We start from the raw sequence: 22513 nt of genomic DNA, 5'->3' as shown, positions 1-22513 counted from the left end.
CCGCTATTAACATGATTTATGGATGGAAGCAGAACTGTAATGAACCCTGATGTATTGTACACCGAAGCATTAGAAATGTTTTTTTTAAGGATTTGGCTACAATGAAATGTTTCATGTCTTTTTTCTTTATTGTGTGACATAGACATTAATCATGTGACCAGACCACAAGATCTCTATGTAGCATAATAAAAATGCAAAGCGATTTTGAAAGAGATAGCCATAAATTGATCTAAATAATATTCCTAACATCAACTTATTAAAGAACATGTATACGTAGAACTGTAATTGAACATGTTCAAGAGCAGTTGTAAAGATTACAAAGCATTACGAAAATGATGAGAAGCTGTATGCATTGATTTGTGTAAGCAGCATTCAGGAAGCATTAGATCTGGTTGTCACTCAGTGCTGGTGGATCTGGATGGATTTTCTTCAGCTTCTCCGTGATAGACACATACTGCTGGTTCCTCTCCTCCTCAGAGAGCGAAGATGGATTGATCTCCAGGAATTTATATGCATCTCTAGATTGAACACTGAAGACGCCTTGAGCTCTCTGACAGCACAAACCAAATCTCTCCCAGTACTGAAAGATAAAACGCATGCCACCATTAATCTAATTTTATAAACTATATGGACGTAATTGAACTAGTTTCAACTTCAATAATGAGCTGCACTGATAAATAATAATAACAATAATAATAATAATAATAATAAAAAAAAACACTGCAATGATACATGGGGGAAAAAAATCTAAAAAACAAACAAATTTTCATGATGATTTTAAAGGGTTAGTTCAATGTAAACTCAGCCTATGCAGCTACAACTTTCAAAGCCAAGAATGGTTGTAAAGATATCATTAAAGTCATCCATGTGTCTTCAAAGATTTAACTTCAATTTTATGAAGCAATGTAAATGCCTTTTTTTTGATAGAAAATAACCCGTCCTGTTGGTATTTGTTCATTCAGTTGGCTCACAGGAGCCTGATGTCCCGCAGCTGATAGACTGAGAATTAGGCTGGAAATTCACCTATGGTTTCTATTACTAAATAACTCAAAAGCAGTAGAAATGTCTATGCCGGTGCCTCCAAAATGTACAGTTAGCCTGTAAAACCTTAATACATCCCAGAACATTTATCTTAGAGTAATAAAAATGATTTATTATACGCAATCAATGTAAAGAAAGATAAGGCAATCACAACAAAATGAAGGAAACCTTTTAACTGTACTTCACATTATGAAATAAAAATAATTCCCAAATGAATTTGTTGTATTGAGACTCTTTTAAACCCAAACGACCCTTGTTTGCATGTACAGATGAATCTCAATAAATTAGAATGTCGTGGAAAAGTTCATTTATTTCAGTAATTCAACTCAAATTGTGAAACTCGTGAATTAAATAAATTCAATGCACACAGACTGAAGTAGTTTAAGTCTTTGGTTCTTTTAATTGTGATGATTTAGGCTCACATTTAACAAAAACCCACCAATTCACTATCTCAACAAATTAGAATACTTCATAAGACCAATAAAAAAAACATTTTTAGTGAATTGTTGGCCTTCTGGAAAGTATGTTCATTTACTGTATATGTACTCAATACTTGGTAGGGGCTCCTTTTGCTTTAATTACTGCCTCAATTCGGCGTGGCATGGAGGTGATCAGTTTGTGGCACTGCTGAGGTGGTATGGAAGCCCAGGTTTTTTGACAGTGGCCTTCAGCTCATCTGCATTTTTTGGTCTCTTGTTTCTCATTTTCCTTTTGACATAGATTCTCTATGGGGTTCAGGTCTGGTGAGTTTGCTGGCCAGTCAAGCAAACCAACACCATGGTCATTTAACCAACTTTTGGTGCTTTTGGCAGTGTGGGCAGGTGCCAAATCCTGCTGGAAAATGAAATCAGCATCTTTAAAAAGCTGGTCAGCAGAAGGAAGCATGAAGTGCTCCAAAATTTCTTGGTAAACAGGTGCAGTGACTTTGGTTTTCAAAAAACACAATGGACCAACACCAGCAGATGACATTTCACCCCAAATCATCACAAACTGGGGAAACTTAGCACTGGACTTCAAGCAACTTGGGCTATGAGCTTCTCCACTCTTCCTCCAGACTCTAGGACCTTGGTTTCCAAATGAAATACAAAACTTGCTCTCATCTGACTTTGGACCACTGGGCAACAGTCCAGTTCTTCTTCTCCGTAGCCCAGGTAAGATGCCTCTGACGTTGTCTGTGGTTCAGGAGTGGCTTAACAAGAGGAATACGAAAATAGCCAAATTCCTCGACACGTCTGTGTGTGGTGGCTCTTGATGCCTTGACCCCAGCCTCAGTCCATTCCTTGGATGGTTGTTCATCTTTTTCTTCCACTCAACTTTCTGTTAACATGCTTGGATACAGCACTCTGTGAACAGCCAGCTTCTTTGGCAATGAATATGAAGGGTGTCAATGATTGTCTTCTGGACAACTGTCAGCTCAGCAGTCTTCCCCATGATTGTGTAGCCTAGTGAACCAAACTGAGAGACCATTTTGAACGCTCAGGAAACCTTTGCAGGTGTTTTGAGTTGATTAGCTGATTGGCATGTCACCATATTCTAATTTGTTGAGATAGTGAATTGGTGGGTTTTTGTTAAATGTGAGCCAAAATCAAATTAAAAGAACCAAAGAACTACTTCAGTCTGTGTACATTGAATTTATTTAATACACGAGTTTCACAATTTGAGTTGAATTACTAAAAATAAATTAACTTTTCCACGACATTCTAATTTATTGAGATGTACCTGTATAAACAACAACGAGGAACCCTTATTGGTCGATGACGGTCTGTCTCAAACAGGGAGAATGTCCTCATTGGCTAAATATGAGACATCATTGTATCAGTATATATTATTTAAGAGCAACAACAGAAACATTTTACATTAATTGCTTTTGAAAACACACACGAACAATGAAACATCTTTAATATATATATATATATATATATATATTTTTTTTTTTTTTTTTTTTAATTACTATTTTGAGTATGTTACAAAAATAATTGAATCAATTCTTTATGTATTAAATGTGATAATATCTAGATTCAACAAATAACAGTTGACTACACAGAATCCATCTACTGGGCATTATTGTCACGTTTTTGAAGTCATGTTATTTTTTTCTCATCATATTTCAGCAATTTCTCCCAAAACAATTTTTTTAAACTGATAAATGAGTAGATGCTTACTGTAGTTTTTATGTAGCAGAATCTTTGTGGGATAATGGGCCTTAGGCATAAAATGGCATTACTGCAGAATATGATTTCCAGAATAAAGCTATGTTTTTACTAGGCTACTAGTCAAAATAAAGCGTAAAGTCTAAATTAATGTTAAAGTGAATAACTTGTGATAAAATGTAGAAGTAACACAAAACAGGTGCCTAAAAAGGACATTATAGCCATGTACTGTGCATTACTGCCACAACATGGCTTGATCTGACTTGATTTGAATCTGACCCAATACATGACAGTTAGTAAGTGGCAGTAAGTTTTAGAAGCTCATTTTTAATCAATCCTGCAAGACAGACTTTTCAGGATAGGAGATGAACTAAAATGAGCTCCTAAAACTTACTGCCAGATTCTGGAAGATAAATTCTTCAAACAGTGGTACAAGAGGATGTGACGCTGGTCCTTCAAGAGTCACTCGCAACTTATCTGTCCATAAAGCCTATACAAAATCAGTCTTCATGTATTTCACAACACTTCAGCATGTTATTCTTATTAAGTGAGGATTATTTTTTAGCATTTTTTACCCAAGCAAGGTCTCTGAGAACCTGACACATTGTAATTCTGGAGAGTCCAGGAAGGTTGCAGTTCTGGAAAATGATGGTGCTGGAGACTAAATGGTTCCTGATGGTTTCTCACCTAATTCTTCACCTTAATTCTTAATTCTTTTGCAGTTAACGTGCCTTTTCCTCTCCACCTGTTTTTTCTGACCGTGCTGACCCAATGAGCATTTCGCTGCCCAATGATCATGCCTTAACTTTGCTAATTCTATTATTGCATTAGTATTGCATCCTTCTCATGGGCATTTAATAATTTGTAACTTTTATTCTTGAGTTCAATCTCTTTTTTGGCTCATTTTATCTGTAAAGGAAAACCTGCCTAATAATTCTGCACACCTGAAATAAGGAGTTTTTAACTTTCAGCCTTCATGGGCAATTATATATCACTTATAAATGATTAAATACAAAATTGATAGTAGTTACTAAGATTGATGTGGTTTGGAATTGGTAAAATGTTCTTGGAAAAAAAATATGACCAGAATATCAACTTACCTAATAATTCTGCACACAGTGTAGTTAAGATGGTAATAACTTTCAATGATCAGACACTAGCATCTTGCTTGAGATTACAAAACTCTTTGCTTTGGATTCTAGAAAATATAGTATCAGCTGTACACTATTAATCAGAGTATATTATGGATAAACGAAAAACAACATAGGAACTGAAAGTGAGAACTCAGAGAGCTCATGAAAGGCATAATCAAATTACATCAGGAACATTTGCTCAACGTCTAACTTACCTTTGCTGCATCGTCAATGCAGCTCAGAAACTCATCCTTCATGTCCTCCACGTTAATGACTTCCTCCCCAACAAAGGTTTTATCTTTCAGCGTGTTCAGAATAGCATCCACCTTCTCCCAAAACTTTTTCAGATCAATCATAATTTGTTGGATTGAGAAAGACACAGCTGGATTTCCTTCAGGATGTTGGGATCAGGAATCTCACCTGGAATGATTTATGAGAGATCATTGTGAAGAACATGTCAAGAGCATAACATGCATGCAGATGCATTTACTGTATGTTTGTAACAATAAAATCATAGAGAGACTCTCACCCATTCGTATTTTACAATTAGCCAGCTTCAGCTGAAGATCAGTCTGCTTGATTTTGATGTTCCACTCTTCATTTTTCAGATGGCTCTTCACAGAGTCGAGATGTTTCAGTTTTATATCCAGAGCGATGGCACTAGGCTCCTTCATAGCATCTGGATAGCCTCTAAAAAAGTCAAGGAACTTCACAGTCCAGTGGCCGTGTTCTTTCTGAAATCTTTTGATGAAGTCGTTCAGCTCATCAGTTGTTTTTTGAATTTGTTCCTCATTCATCTCAATTGTGTCGACTACTCTTTTCAGATCCACTCCGAGCTTGGCCAGAGCATCCTTCAGACCCCTCATCTCATCAGATTCTTTCTCCTTTATTTCTTCGGTCTTGTTTTGTTCTTGATACATGTCACTGGTGCATGTTTTCACACTTTTGTTGTGTCGATCATACCTGAATAATACAGTGCGTTTCAAAAAAAATAATTGAATACAAATCTGGATTTCAATTGCATAAGACAAGACACTGAACAATTTTCTTAAAGAGGACATTATTATGGACAAATGTAATTCTATACAACAGTTCAATAGGCACTTTCACACTGGATGAAAGTTTTCATAGTTCCTAGAACTACTGGCGTTAGTTCCCAGTTTTTGGCGTGTTCGCACTGCAGTAACTGGGAACGGTTTCAGTTGTAGGAACGCTGTTTGGGGGAACTACTTCAGAGTAGGGTCTAAAACAGTTCTACAGGAACTGTTGTGCATCTCTGATCAATACAGCAGCGTTTGGTTTCTAAATGAATCAAAAGAAGAGTGCTTACTAATGTAGAGAAGACCTTCCTTTCTTCTCTTTTTTTCATGCTCAAACAGTAACTTTACACATATAATTTCTATATGATCTATATCTATACAGGTGCTGGTCATATAATTAGAATATCATCAAAAAGTTGATTTATTTCACTAATTCCATTCAAAAAGTGAAACTTGTATATTATATTCATTCATTACACACAGACTGATATATTTCAAATGTTTATTTCTTTTAATTTTGATGATTATAACTGACAACTAAGGAAAATCCCAAATTCAGTATCTCAGAAAATTTGAATATTGTGAAAAGGTTCAATATTGAAGACACCTGGTGCCACACTCTAATCAGCTAATTAACTCAAAACACCTGCAAAGGCCTTTAAATGGTCTCTCAGTCTAGTTCTGTAGGCTACACAATCATGGGGAAGACTGCTGACTTGACAGTTGTCCAAAGGACGACCATTGACACGTTGCACAAGGAGGGCAAGACACAAAAGGTCATTGCAAAAGAGGCTGGCTGTTCACAGAGCTCTGTGTCCAAGCACATTAATAGAGAGGCGAAGGGAAGGAAAAGATGTGGTAGAAAAAAGTGTACAAGCAATAGGGATAACCGCACCCTGGAGAGGATTGTGAAACAAAACCCATTCAAAAATGTGGGGGAGATTCACAAAGGGTGGACTGCAGCTGGAGTCAGTGCTTCAAGAACCACTACGCACAGACGTATGCAAGACACGGGTTTCAGCTGTCGCATTCCTTGTGTCAAGCCACTCTTGAACAACAGACAGCATCAGAAGCGTCTCGCCTGGGCTAAAGACAAAAAGGACTGAACTGCTGCTGAGTGGTCCAAAGTTATGTTCTCTGATGAAAGTAAATTTTGCATTTCCTTTGGAAATCAGGGTCCCAGAGTCTGGAGGAAGAGAGGAGAGGCACACAATCCACGTTGCTTGAGGTCCAGTGTAAAGTTTCCCCAGTCAGTGATGGTTTGAGGTGCCATGTCATCTGCTGGTGTTGGTCCACTGTGTTTTCTGAGGTCCAAGGTCAACGCAGCCGTATACCAGGAAGTTTTAGAGCACTTCATGCTTCCTGCTGCTGACCAACTTTATGGAGATGCAGATTTCATTTTCCAAGAGGACTTGGCACCTGCACACAGTGCCAAAGCAACCAGTATCTGGTTTAAGGACCATGGTATACCTGTTCTTAATTGGCCAGCAAACTTGCCTGACCTTAACCCCATAGAAAATCTATGGGGTATTGCGAAGAGGAAGATGCGATATGCCAGACCCAACAATGCAGAAGAGCTGAAGGCCACTATCAGAGCAACCTGGGCTCTCATAACACCTGAGCAGTGCCACAGACTGATCGACTCCATGCCACGCCGCATTGCTGCAGTAATTCAGGCAAAAGGAGCCCCTACCAATTATTGAGTGCTGTACATGCTCATACTTTTCATGTTCATACTTTTCAGTTGGCCAAGATTTCTAAAAATCCCTTCTTTGTATTGGTCTTAAGTAATATTCTAATTTTCTGAGATACTGAATTTGGGATTTTCCTTAGTTGTCAGTTATAATCATCAAAATTAAAATAAATAAACATTTGAAATATATGAGTCTGTGTGTAATGAATGAATATAATATACAAGTTTCACTTTTTGAATGGAATTAGTGAAATAAATCAACTTTTTGATGATATTCTAATTATATGACCAGCACCTGTATACCTTGACACTTTTTAGAAAAACTATATTATTGTTATGACCCAAAACATCTTGTGATCCATGACCCTGAATAGCAAATTATTTGAATACTTAAAAATAATCAACAACAACAAAAAAAGACGACTTTGGACATCAAATTTACCTGTAATTATAAAATCACCCATGTGTTTCCCCTTTGAATTAAGTTGGCACATATTTGTTCCTGTAAGATATTACTAATATTTTCACCTCTTCACTATGACATTGACTTGTGCTACGATGTCTTTGATCCACTCTTTGGCTTTCATCAGGTAACTTTTCGCCAAAACAGGTTTGTTCTTCTCCACAGCTTTTTTCAGTATTGGAAACAGGGAGGTGACCAGGTTGGAACTCGTGCCGACACACTACGAGAAAACATCAATCACCAAGTTAATCATGTGATAGACTAGTAAGTCATGACAATTCCCAGTGACTACACAACCGTACACAGTTAAACACATTAGCGAATCATAACAGTATAGTAACTTCATAAGTTATGTGACGCTGTCATGAGAAATTGTGGTAATTTCTTATTTTCTAGTTTTCTCTTCCTGTTCTAGTTCGTTGTGACAAGTTTGATTCCAAATATTGTCCAGTGTACCTGTGCTGCTTAGTTCTTCTGTTAGCTGTGCGTTGCTGTGTTGTCTTGTGATACAAAGCTGTCATGTTTAAGTTCAACAACTGTATTATTAGGTAACACTTTACTTGAAAGGGTGTGCATAAGACTGACACGACACATGTCATGAATATGAAGGAGATTTTATGCATGTTTATGACAACTGCCATGAAGTGTAATTCACTCAGTTATGTTATTTTCTAATGCAAAGATGACATTGTTTGCGATGTCTTTGTTATGACAACTTGACATTACTAAGGCAATATAACCTGTCATAAATCTGTCATAAACATGACAGATGAGATTAATTATCAAACTTAAGAAACTACTTACTTTATGGGTTAATATTACATTAAATTGTCATGTGGTTGGTTTTGCCATTGGCTGTCATGAGGCCATTATAATTGTGTCATGAATATTTTTCTTGACCTCAACTACAGTGATACAAATTGAATTTGTCATTAAAATGTCATTAAGTGTTAATACTCTGTCAAATAGAAGCAATCAAAACCAACAAAAGAGCAACAAAACATGCAAGTGCTATGACATGCTTTCAGTTGTTTGTCTTAATTTAATGGTTTTCATACATTTGTAAAATAAAATAGAAATAATTTTATATAAATGTATACTTTCATTGGAGCACCTAATTAAACATTAAACAACAATAATTATGTGTCTGCAGAATCAATAAGTGCAATTCACCTTTATTCCACAAAGTGGCACTATTTAAAACATAATAATGACGTGATTTTTCACTCATAATTAGCGCATGCATAAAACAAATAATCATCTGCAAAAATGTAACTGGCTTGAATGGCTTTACTGCAGAGCAATTACTGTACATAATGAAATATAAGTGTCACTGATGGTGGATGTGGTGAATAGCGATCAAAATGTTGTTTTTGAAGATGCTGAAAACGATAGTTTTGAGAATATATTGAGATCGTGAATATGAGCCAGATGCTGAATCACTGGGGAAATGCGCTCTGACGATGGCAGTGATGGTAAAATCATCTGCTCAAATCAAACCCTTCTAAGTTTCGAAAGGTAAGAAAGTATGCTTATTTTATTCTTTTTTTACTTTATGTTCTTAAAATATCAGGAGAGTTTGCTATTGCAGCAATTAGAGATCCATCCATGCTGGATATAAGTCTGGGTCGCTAAAGACCCGAATATGTAATGATTGGCGAAATATTCATGCAGTTTAAAGTCTTAAAATGTCTTAAATTTTACAACATTAAGCCTTAAATATCAAATAGTCAACAATTTAAATGACAATTGTTATTACAACAATAGACGTCAGCAATGTTATCTCGGCCATACTGATCTAAAGAGAATAAGCCATTTTCCCTGAGCTGCTTTTTGTGAAATAAAGTCCTTGTCAGATTGATTAGAGTAACGTTAGCTGCTTTAACTGTTCCCTCAATAATGTGTTTAATTACCCACTATAATCCAGCTAAAATTAACATTAGCACTGAACAAAATATTTAGTATTGCCCTTTGTGCCTAACTTAACCAAGAAAAAATTATTTGTCCTTAAATGTGATAAAGAAAGCATTAAATGTTTCTTTCTCATACATGTTGACACATTGTTACAACACTAATTTTATGTTTTAAAACAAATGATAAAAAAACTATTTGTATTTCTTGAAAATTGTTGCTTCAATTAATGTTTTGCAAGATAGAACCTTATAATTCCAAACGGAAAATGACTTTTTAGAATTAGAAGGTTCTATCTGCATTTGACCCGTTCCAAAAATCCCCATTTAAAAATCTGAGAGGATTTTGAAATTGTACATTTAGAATACATTTAGAGTCTCTGTCATTTTCATGTAGGAAAGAGACTTGTTCCCCATATCATTTTTGCTATTTGGAATGCAAAAACTTTGAAGTTCAATATCTCAAAACCACTCGGAATGCAGATGGATACCTTATAATTCCAAGGCGATGTCAGGAAGAGTTTTACGGCGGACGGAGACAGCGATTGCGTCTTTTCCCATCACTTTTTGAATAAATGATGATGGTAGTTGTATCTGCCTGTTATATCTTGTGTTTTATTGAGAAATGGTAGGTTTAGGAGCAGGGGTTGGGTTACGTGAATGTGTAATAATAAAATGGTTAGGTGCACGCCGTGATGGTGTCTTAGGTAACGTTAGACTTATCCATGATGTAAAAAAATCATGTCAATAAAATATAAATGTGCGGGATGCTGTAATTAACTGATTTTGCAGTGATATGGACCAAATGCTGCATAGCTTAAACCACCATTGTAACCATTTAACACTTGTTCATGTTTTTTACAACATTTGAAATATTGAAAATATATTCATGACCTTATAAAATACAGAGTATTAACACTTAATGACATTTTAATGGCAAATTCAATTTGTACCACTGTAGTTGAAGTCAATAAAAATATTCATGACGGTAGCTTTGGTATTCTAGCTTTGCCTTCTCTGCACTTTCCCTCCTGTGAAGGACTGAAGCAAGCTCTATCTGTAAATCCAGTTTTTGCTGATTTTGATGAATCTTTGGAATGACTCCTCTCAGTCCAGAGCATGGGCGTCACTAGGGGGGTTTTCTACTCAGCCCCCGTAAAGATTTTGTGATTAGCTCCATAAACTATACACAAATTTGTGATCGCCTTTAAATTTCATATTAAAATGGCAGTAGACTTCAATCGGCTTTTCCCCGTCTTTCAGTGCGTTCTTCACATCGCAGCTGTTACCTCCAGCGAAAATGTAACGTTAGCCCTTACACAGATGAACGCATACTTTATAAAACAATCATGTTGCCATTTTCATTTGAAAATGTAACTTTCAGTATAAAACATATTAGAGTGCATGTGGCATTAACTAGGCCTTCCATACAGTCAGTGCTCAGAAATGATTAAAGACAGTGACAGAGAGCACCTTTTGAAAGTTAATCACAGCATCCACACAATCCACTGTCCAGCCTCATAGCTGAAGTGTTAAAGCAGGAAAGACTCTTTTAGAAGAAACATTTAAATCAGAGGGCTGATAGCTAGCATTGGTGGTTATGATGAATAAGGCCTCATACCTTCAGCAGAAGGGCTTCAGAGGATCCGAACAGCAGTTGTGTTTCAATAGCTTGACCTCTGATCACACGCTCCAGCTGTGGGAATGCTCCCAGACTCAGGAAAGCCAGGTGATAAAGGAGAGACGTTCGCTCCGCAGATGGAAGAAGCTCCTGAATGAAATCCGCTCTCAATATAGAGTTGTCATCGACAATCTCTGAAATATTTCAAACATTTGTGATGGTTAACTACCTTTGGCATTCAGTAACTAATGGATTAAAAAGGATACTGTACAAATAAAACGCTATTTTGGTTTGAACTTGTTTTAATTAAATCAATACACTCTAAAAAATGTTGAGTTGTTTTCAATCCATGGAAACAACCCAGAATGTTTGTTTTTTTTAACGTAAGGAGACAAAATATGCACTACTAGGGAGTCCCTGCAGAACTGGGACAAGAACCACTGTCATAACATTTTAAAGGGAACTCGCCCTATTTCCAAGACCCTGGTTACGCCTGTTATTAAGATGTATTTTGGTCAATCAGATCACAGGTGGACGAAGGTGACACATACGTGTTAACACCTGCTGTCTCTTTTGTCCACTTTCAACCACTTCTGTCCTGATTTCTTGGAGGGGAGGATTTATGGGTGAGCAAATGAATGGGCGCATACAATTTACATATAAACGTGACCGGAGACGACAGAAAAACATACTGACAGCAGCAATTTCATTTCTGCAATGTGTGTTAGAAACCCGGAATGGTGAGAGAACGTGACACTTGGTACATTTATCCATTCCAAAACAAACTTTTATCTCTTAGCTGAAAATGTTGAAATCCTGGCTTGTGCGCTTTCCATAATGTTTACGCGTTATATCTTTAGGCGGACTTTTGTGGCTGTTTGAACACATTCGATCACATGAGCGTCTACACCATGAACACAATCCAGTCAAATGCGTTTTCGACTACCTCTGGAAGTGGTCGAAAGTGGACAAGCTCAAAACGTTTCACACCCTGTGTTTAGCGTGGTCCACTTGTGATCTGATTGACCAGGTGTAAACAGGGCTTCAAAAACCTGAAAATATTCCAAAATACTTCCTCTGTCCACTGTTGCCACTGGATTGACCATTAGTTCTTAATGAACTCTTCTTCTCATACAGCTGCTTTGAAATGCATTATGATTTGTGAGATAGAGTTTAAAGGGGACCTATTATGCCCCTTTTTACAAGATGTAAAATAAGTCTCTGCTGTCCCCAGAGCGTATATGTGAAATTTTTAGCTCAGAATACCCCACAGATAAATTTTTATAGCTTGTTAAAATTGCCACTTTTAGGGTATTAGCCCAAACGCGCTGAATTTGAGTATGTTGCTTTAAATGCAAATGAGCTATTGCTACCGGAGAAGAGGGTGGAGCTTCAAGAGCTCAAGCTCCAGCATTAGCAGTGCTAGCCTTTGCAAATAAACATTCCACTATTAGCACAGGCTTGTTATCTTTACAGAAAACGTACTTGGTTTCAAAGTCAGCCATCTGATTATGCGGTGCATAATAAATTTGTGTTTATGAATTACACAGACATGGAGCACGGCGGGATAAAAATAACAACATAGCTGGTCTCATGCTATCACAAACACAAAGTCCCACGTCTGATTATGAGCTTGACAACTTCAAGCGATCGACTCACATTGCTTTCATATGCAACTTTTAACCAGTGGTGGAAATTTACTGTTGCATTGCTGAAATAATACTCAATTAAATGTAAAAGTACTCTTCTCAAAAACTGCTCAGAGTACTAGTTACTAGTTACTTTTTAGCCGGCGATATTTAATGAATTACTAAAACATATTAATTCATATCAAAGATCTATGTGGATAATAGCTACTTTGAACAAAACCAATTTTTATCTTATTGACAAAGTATGTGAATTAGTGGTCATGATCAGTGTTGGGAAGGTTACTTTGGAAATGTAATAGATTACAGATTACAAGTTACCCTGTTTAAAATGTAATAAGTAGTGTAACTTTTCAATTACTTTATTAAAGTAATGTAACTGATTACTTTTTGATTACTTTTCTAAATTTCTAATAAGTTCAACTGTTAATCATTTTCAAACATGTAAAGCAGACAGGATTAACCTTACTCAAAACTGATTACTGTCAGACCTTCAAAATCCTTCATCACTTGAATTAAGATTATAATATTTTAATTTTAAAGGAGACATTGGATGCCAAATATCTTCATTTGCATATAAAAGTGTCTTGGCAGTGTGTGAACACAACCACCCTACAATGATAAAAAAATGTAAAATGATAAAAAGCCCTTTTTTAATCCCCCAAAAACCTAAACAGTCTCAATTATCAAGCGATTTTGATTTTGGAGTGAATAACCAGCGCTCTCTTTCACCTTCAATACCAAGACTGAGGTGAGACCCTTGAGCAAGACACCAAACCCCCAAGTGCTTCCCGGGCGTCACAGCAATATGGCTGCCCACTGCTCCGGGTGTGTGTTCACAGTGTGTGTGTGTGTGCACTTGGATGGGTTAAATGCATAGCACAAATTTTGAGTATGGGTCACCATACTTGGCCACACATCACTTCACTTTCACTAAATTTGTTTATGTCTGGCTGCACAAATCATTTTGCTCCAGATTGTTTTCTGAATGAGGGACAATTCAAGGCAGGTTTTGTTAAGTTAAAACTCAAGGAACCCATTGTTCATGATCCAGCTGCACCTCCAGAAGAAGTAAGTCTCACACTTTATATTTTTTATGATTATTTGCGAATCGCCTTTACTCTTCCACAGAAGAGAGGGGCGGGGTGAGCAGAGCTCATTAGCATGTAAAGAGATATGCAGCGAAACGAGTTGCTGAGAACAGAGCTGTTTTTGACAAGGTAAAAAGGCTTTAAGTCATGTGACTGTCATGTGATCAGGTGATTGTTGTATAAGAGACTTTGAGTGTGTTTGTTTTCCACACCCTGATGAAGGCATATTAGGCGCGGTCATCTGTGACTAATTTTTAATGTTTAAGCCATGAGATAATAAAGGCTGTTTAATATAAATTCTCAAGTGTTTTGGCTTTGCAACACAGATTTAAAGGTAAAAAGGCTGTTGTTTTTCACGACCACTAAGACCATTTCGAGAAGACCCTAAAGAATCATACCAACTTGTGGAAAATGGGCATCCGATGTCCCCTTTGAAGCACAGCCATCACAACATCAAGACTTTAAAATCATTCTGAGGTTAAATATATATTTAAAATCATAACAAGATATAGTTTAATAGCTATGAGACTGTTTTTGAAATCAAATCTTTGCATAGCTATGACAGGAAACACTGGAATCTAACAATGCCATATAAAAAAAAACAGTTAATCTTAAAAAAAATAAAGCATATACATAAACCCATATAGGAAATACATGAGTTATCGGATAAGCATGTTATAAACATCTGAAACATTGGTGTTTCATATTTTGGAGCAGTCACTGCAATTTATGAAAGAAATCAATTAAATCTGTATGTGGGAGTGTGTGTGAAAAAAATCAGATGTAACCCCCTTTGTAATCCTTTACATTTTCATAAGTAACTGTAATTTAATTACAAATGATTTCTTAGTAACTGTAACTAATTACTATTACTTTTATTTTGGAATTAAATTACGTAATTCCGTTACATGTAACTAGTTACTCCCCAACACTGGTCATGATACAGGAATTTCTAACTTCAAAACCTTGAAAAATATCAATATTAAATTACCCGTGAACCGGAAAATGCAACTGACTTCAGTGTTGTGATATTTCCAAGTGAAACAGAATATTGAATAAAGGGCGGGCTTTATTGTGGTGCACCTCCTCTCCACCTCTTGCTCATAGCAGATTCATGGTTAAGAATATCTCTACTTGTTACTGTGAAGCTAAAATAAGCGGAATGATGGAGAACAGCGGAAAGTGACGAAGAGCGGCGAGAAGTGACGAGCGAATACGGAAGAAAGTGAAACTCACATGGCAGGTGCATGCACACAGAATGAGAGTGCAGAGAAGTCTGGGATGCCATCGGTTTAGTGAGTTAACGATGCGGATTCAACGAGCGTTTTCTAAATGAGGATGACGTGTGCAGGAAAAAATTTAAAGTCTGCTGTGAGTTACAAATGGACACTGATGGTATGATAATATCCCTCTTTAATTATATGAAGGACTGATTATCACATGAATCAGCGTTATTTCATTACTATAGTGCACAATACGAAGGAGAACAGTAACTTGTGTTATGCTATAATTGTTATTTAAGTGTATGACGTACAACTTTCGTGTACAACTGCATTTATCACGTGTTTGCTTGTGAAACATTATGAGTGTTATGCTTGAATAAGAAGAGAAAGTAAGAAAATTTAAATATTGAAACAATAGTATGTGTAAAGTTTATTCAGATTGTATTTTATTCATATTTTGTTTACATTTAATAGGAAATAATAATGTATCCTTTTATTTGTTTATTTTTTCATTTAAGGTTATCAACCTATGTGAATCTACTTACCTACTTGAGTTAAATTGAACAGTTACTGTCTAACCTGCCAAACTGCCAAATACAAGAGTTGGAAAGTAATTCTGGAGTTGTTCCCAGTGTTCCCCGTAGTTGACTGATGCTTTTGTCGAGTTAGAAGCAGAAGTTGATGTGCAAAATTCCCAGTTAACTCGACAGTTACGTCTGACATCATGCTTCACCGCTTCTGGCTCCTAACGCTCTGCCAGACGCCCCAAGAAAACACCAAACTGTGCTAATATACACCCACAATGTCATGTAATACTGAAAAATTATAACCCTAACCTTATCGCCATACTGAAATCCCAGATGGCCAGACAAGTGATTCAGCTAAAATATTAGTGTCTGGGACACTGTGAGCACGGAGACTGTAGTGTGCACCGCAAATTTTTAAATGCTTAGCTTAAATATATAATATGAATTAAATAGTATTCATAAATGGCTGTTGAGATAGTATTCTCAAGTGAAAGGCATGGACCTGGAAACAGCAGTCCTTACGTCATGATTTAACAAGAGGATTCTCCCCAAGCCATCAAACTAACGTCTTCAGTGCAAGAACGCCATTCCAGTGTGGAAGCAAATTTTCTGTTTTTTTGTTGTTGTTTTTTTTTACGTTCTCTGTATTGTTTTTCGTAAAGAGAACAAAACAAAAACATACTTCAAAATTACAACACTGCAGAAACATCATACTTTTCATAACAATGAAATTTGAATTCCCCTCCCAGTTTCTTTTCCAAAAAAAAAAAAAACATTAAAAGGGGGCTGTCACAAGTGCTTCAAAGTGGAAACAACACCTTGTCAATTTCAAAATAGTCTATAAAGCATCCCCAAGTGTCATAGAACTTATAAGCTTTATCCTTTATAGAGAACCTAATTCTTTCTAACTGAAGATACTGCATGACGTCTCTTATTCAAGTGAAATGAGGGGGGGAGGGGGTTTGTTTCCAATTAAGAAGAATAAGTCTTCGTGCAAGAAGCATCACAAATGTAAATCACAGAATATTGACTCTTTGATATTGTAATGTTATCATCTTTAACCCCAAAAGAGCTAATACTGGTTCTGGGTCCAGAGGTCTTTTTATAATATCTGACATTATTTGAAAAATTGTGGACCAGTAATGATTTTGGGACACTTCCAAAACATGTGCGCTAATGAGGCACCCGATTGTCCACATCTATCACAGGTTGAGTCCACAGATGGAAACATCTTGGAAAGTTTTTCTTTAGAAAGATGAAGTCTGTGCAATATCTTGAACTATATAAGTTCGTGTCTAGCACATATTGAGGAGGAGTGAAGCAGTTTTTGTGCATCATCCCACTGGTCTTCTGTAATATTTAAAATATTTAAAATTATGTATTTGCAAGTATCTGAAAAATTGGGACTTCGGCAGGTTAAAACTCTGTTGTAATTGTTGAAATGAGGAAAAATAACCATCTATGAATGAATCTTTGAGTAAACAAATTCCATTTTCAAACCAATTACGAAATGATACATCTGATATGGATGGAGGAAATTAATGATTAGCAGTTATTGGAGCCTGAACAGAGCATGCATGCCATTTATAATGTTTTCTTATTTGAGACCATATCTTAAAAGAATGAGTTACTACAGGGTTTTTTATCGTAAATGAAGGAGGAGAAGACAGAGATGAGAAAATTAGTCCCAGCCAAGAGTCCAGTCAGCCAAAGAATAATAAAGTGTAAATGAAAAGGCTTGTATGTTGCATGACCAACAATACAAATGCAAGTTAGGTAGGCCCATACCACCCATATATTTAGGTCTCTGTAAATACGTCTTCTTAATTCTTGGAGTTTTATTATTCCAAATGAACTGAGATACAATCTTGTCAATTTTTTTGAAGAATGCCTTATTAATAAAAAAATAAATGCAATGAAATAGAAATAAAAATGTAGGTGAAATATTCATTTTGACAATATTACGACCAGCTAGGGAAATTAGGAGGTTATCCCAATTTTTTTAAAACTTTGCAGGGTCTGATCATTTATCTTCAAGAAATTTTCTTTAAATAATGCAGAGAAGGTTTTAGTAATAGTGACCCTAAATATTTCAAAGAGTCTGAAACTTTCAAAGGGTGAGAGTGGGATGGTTGATGTGTGTTTGCATGGTTAATTATAAATCATACACTTTTAGAAAGATTGATTTTGTAACCTGAAATAGCACTAAACTCCTCTAAAATTGACATAATAGCAGGTATCGATATTGAGGGGTCAGAGATATATAATAGTAAGTCATCAGCATACAGAGACACTTTATGTTCCTTCCCTCCTCTAGTTATCCCTCTGTAAGTATTAGAAGCACGTTGTCACGAATCTGGTTCGTGGCTTTCCGTCCAACTGCCACAAGAGGTCGCCTCTCCATCATATTGACTCTCACACCACACATCAGATTTCCTGAATTTCCCATTATCCATTGCACTGATCACACAGCTGTCACCAATCACAAGCTCACCTGAAAACTATTACACCCACACTATAAAACACTCAGATCCTGATCTACACTGAACAAAATTATAAACGCAACACTTTTGTTTTTGCCCCCATTGAAGAGGAGTGGACCAACATTCCACAGGCCACACTCAACAACCTGATCAACTCTATGCGAAGGAGATGTGTTGCACTGTGAGGCAAATGGTAGTCACACCAGATACTGACTGGTTTTTGGACCCCTCCAATACAGTAAAACTGCACATTTTAGAGTGGCCTTTTATTGTGGCCAGCCTAAGGTATAACTTTCCTACTACTATCACATATCGCCCTCTAATATCTGAAATAACCTTATTGGAAATAAAAGGTATATTCTTTTAATGAGTATGGCTGAACCTCTCGATTTAAAATTAAAGCTGGAATGAAATACATGCTCCACCCATCTCCCCTGAAGCCGGAACCTATCCTCATTTTTCAAATGCGTCTCTTGTAGAAAAATAATATCTGCGTCTGATTTTCTGAGATGAGCCACAATATTGCCTCGTTTTACAGCCCCATTAAGTCCTTTACAATACCATGACACAAATTTAACCGAATTTTGACTCCCTTGTACATTACTTATCCCTTTAGCCATAAGCAGAATTTAAAGTCAATCTTGAACATTGACAGCCCAGAAAAAAAAAAAAAAACACAAAAATAAAATCGGAACATTACACCCTCCCCAGTCTTTCCGCAACTGAAAGACAATCAAGTAAAGCTCCAAAATAACAAACATTTTGCCTCAAGTATACATCAAGAGGAAAACAAGGGCACTTGACTTACCACTAAGCTCCTGTTCAAATAAAATCCTTTCGTTTAGACCAACCTATTACCATATTGTCTAATATTGATAATTTTTTACATTGTCCACAAATGTTAATATAATTGTGAAAAAAATATTTCATTCCAATTTTAACCTTGCTCTGTAATAGAGCTGAGTCACTCAAAAAGTATGTAGTTACAAAAAGAGCAGTTATTCTTATTCCCTTCATACAATCTTAAGTCTGTTGCACAGTTTATGAACGAATCATTCCTTTCTTTAGGTGGAATTGAGGATCTTTCTTTCGACAAATTTCTCCGCATCTTGCAGGTTATCGAATGTATACCTGGAGCCATCTACAGTGATTGCTAGCTTAGCTGGGTAGTACAGGCTATAACATTTCGTAGTTTAGCTTTCACCGGGTTGAATGCAGCCCGTAGTTTGCTCACCTCTGGGCTCAGGTCAGGGAAGATGTGCAGGGGAGTTCCTTTGTAATGTAGTCGGCCTTTATTCCTGGAGAGTCTTAAGATCTTTTCCTTATCCAAGTAAAAAACGAACAATCATAGGTCGTGGCCTTTCTCCTGGTTTGGGCTTCAGTGCAAGGGATCTGTGTGCCGATCGATAATTATTGGAGAATCCCCCTAGGCTACCGACTCCAAACAATTCCGACAGGAGCTCTGTGATGAATCGGATTGGATTACCTGCTTCAACTCCTTCCGTGATTCCGATGAACCTCAGATTTTGTCTCCGGCTGCGGTTCTCCAGGTCTGTGCATTTCTTGTGTGTTTTTTTGCATTCTTTATCCAAGGTTTCCTGTGAGTTGTCTAAGGCAGCGACTCGATCCATTGTGTCATTTAATGACTTCTCCATCTCTGCACGATCATTTGCAAATTCCGCCTGTGCCTTGTGCAAGGTGGCTAAATCTGCAAAAAGTTCCTCACGAAGCGTTCAAATGTCTGTTTTTGTTTCTTCACGAACAGATAAAATTTCTCTCTTAATCTCTTGGTGCAAGCTTTCCATTTACATTTTAATATCACTAGCAACTGCCTTTCGATATGACTGAAGTTCTGTTCTGAGAGTTTTGAGTGATATAGGTGAACTTAGTTCTTAGTTCTTGTGCTTGATCTGCCATTTCTTCTCCGCTGCTCTCCGCGGTGACCAATCGCGACGTTTTCCGCACAATTTTTTAAACTGAGCTCTGTTTCATGTTAAGTAAACAGTCTGAAATGAAATGTTTTAATAACTAAACAAAATAACTATGATTCTCTGTTATGGTCGATCTATCTGTTAATCGTCGTTAATTAATTGGAGGAGCTCCCTTTCTGCTGTCTACTCCATGTGGGCGGAAGTCCAAATTTTCAGTTTTTGATTAAAGATTTTTTTTCCCCGGTGTATTGACATGCACGGTTTAATTGTTGACCAAAAGACTAGTAATGTGCACAAAAAAATAAGTAGGGTCATTTTTGATTTCATGATTACTTTAATCATTTTCAATACCATTGGCAAAACTACATAATGTATACTGCCATACAGATATTTTAATATCTAAATTTTTTTTTGTCCATCCATTTTTTTAAGGCAATCATTACTTTGAGCTTTGAGTGGTTTAATCCAAGTCTTCTAAAAAGACATGTTTGCTTTATATGATAAACAGATATTAAAATAGGCTTTTATTTACATATAAACATTGATCAATTACCATTACAAAAATCTCAAAATTAAATATTTGCTCATTCTGTGTATTTGTGTCTTTTAAAAAAGGTTAACTTTGCTGCAAAAGCTCACAGAACAAGGGAGTTTGATTTCAAATTTGATTTCAAACTGAATTGAATTTACAAAAAATGACAAGTACACAATCAGTAATAAAATTATAAAAGAAATGACCTCAAATCAGTCGAGGTATTCGAAATATGACAACACTGAATTTTTATAAGTAGTGATTTAACCCTCTGGGGTCGACAAACGAGTATATGCGTTTTGAGGCAGATTTTCCTGATAAGGCCGAAATGAGCTTGAATTACTCTGCCATTTTTGATCGTACAGATAAGAGCAATACACCATTCGAATCTGTAAGGGGTCTACTTTTATTTGTATACACTCATAATAACAACTAAACTTTGTGCTTTTGAAGAATAAAGAAAACAAACAGGGTGCGCTCTCTGTCTTCTCCGTCTCCGCGAACTGCTTTTTGAAACACGTCATTAAAATGAACTGTAACTCAGCAAATACTTCACACAGAGACATGAGAAATATATCTATAGAAAGCTTGACATGTCTACTGTTAAATAAAGTAAGTCTCAGCCGTACTCCCTGAGATATGGGAACGAGTACTGCGTTCCTGGCCGTGCTATAAGCTGTATGATGGCCATGTATTGGGCCACACATAACTTCTACAGAATATTTTTGTACTGATTAATAAAAGCAAGCATATTGGTACAATTGGTTTAGCAAGATATCTTTATTGTCATTTTTACTGAGTCAGTGCACGGGTTTGGTTATATGGCTTAAGGCTAAAATGTTAAAACCAGTTAAAATTCTCTTAACTTGAAGATACAGATTAAAAATAGGATTTAGATAATAAAATGTAACTGTTGTGTTGTGTACCCAAGCCAGACTGCTAACAAAGGGGTTCAAACAGGAAGTTGAGCTGTTTTATTAGATTTCTGAAGGAAGTTTGAATGTACCAACTATGTTTAGTTGAAGGGAACTGTAGAACCTGGTCGAAAAGAACACACTCATATAACCTTAACTCAGAACATTCCAAGGAATCTTACTCTCCATCGCAGCGTTGGGCTGCTCCGCCCTACAGAGACAATGTGATTGGATCAGACAGTGTATGGGATGGACTCACACCAGTCCGATAAAAACAGACACCTACCTTTGCATGCTGGGCAGAAGAAAAACTGAGTTGGAAACTTTGGTCTCGCCTCACCCACCTACAGACTTAACATCTAGCTGATCATCTCAAAGGACACTCTGTCCACGTCTGACCAAAGTAACATGCAAAGCCTGCAGCGTAAGAACTTCAAAGGCTTGCCATTCGCGCTGCCAGGAAGCCATCCAATCCAAAAGAGGATTCCCGAGTGACGTCACGCAACAACGACACGTCAGCGCGAAAGTCCGGGATTTCCCTCACTCAACCATCCAGAGAGAAGAACAGCCTTCAACTCAACTCAAAGCAAGTAAACAAACAAACAAACAATCTCTATTTGCTGAGCTGAATTGAATGAATCTTTAAAGATAATGATAATCGAGTCTTCTGTTTGTGATGTCTTCAGGTCGTCGTTATTCTCAGGAAAGGGAATAGCTTTAAACTTTCTTCAAACTGCTTTCATCTTGCCAGAACGTGTGTATGTGTTTTGTATTGTATCCTAGAATAGTAAATAAACTCTCGATTCATTTTTAATGAATAGTCTGGTGCCGTGATTTTCAAATCTTAAATTATTTGCCAAAGATCGTGTTACCTGTACTCTTTGATTTACCCAACCAATTCTGTATTATTATCGTGGCCACGACAATAAGCCGAATTGCTAAAATATACCGTATTAATACTCGCTGGTCGAGTCGTTAATAAGGTATAAATTATACATTTTTGATTAATATCAATTAATCAGATCAAAATCTAATTTCTACGATTTGATTCCCTAAAGCTAAAATTATAAATAAAGGCTAAATTCCTTACAGAACATTGAAAATCTGATGTCTTG

At 36.6% G+C, this 22513-nt stretch overlaps 1 pseudogene; it reads right to left on the bottom strand.

Moving 5' to 3' along the window:
- Positions 1-19652, bottom strand: LOC131534256 (uncharacterized; annotated as a pseudogene).
- Positions 19653-22513: the final 2861 nt, after the last annotated feature.

Source organism: Onychostoma macrolepis, chromosome 03 (genome assembly GCF_012432095.1).
Source record: "Onychostoma macrolepis isolate SWU-2019 chromosome 03, ASM1243209v1, whole genome shotgun sequence".
NCBI lineage: Eukaryota > Metazoa > Chordata > Actinopteri > Cypriniformes > Cyprinidae > Onychostoma > Onychostoma macrolepis.
The sequence above is the reverse complement of the archived record's forward strand: the minus strand, read 5'-3'. Positions and strand labels throughout refer to the sequence as shown.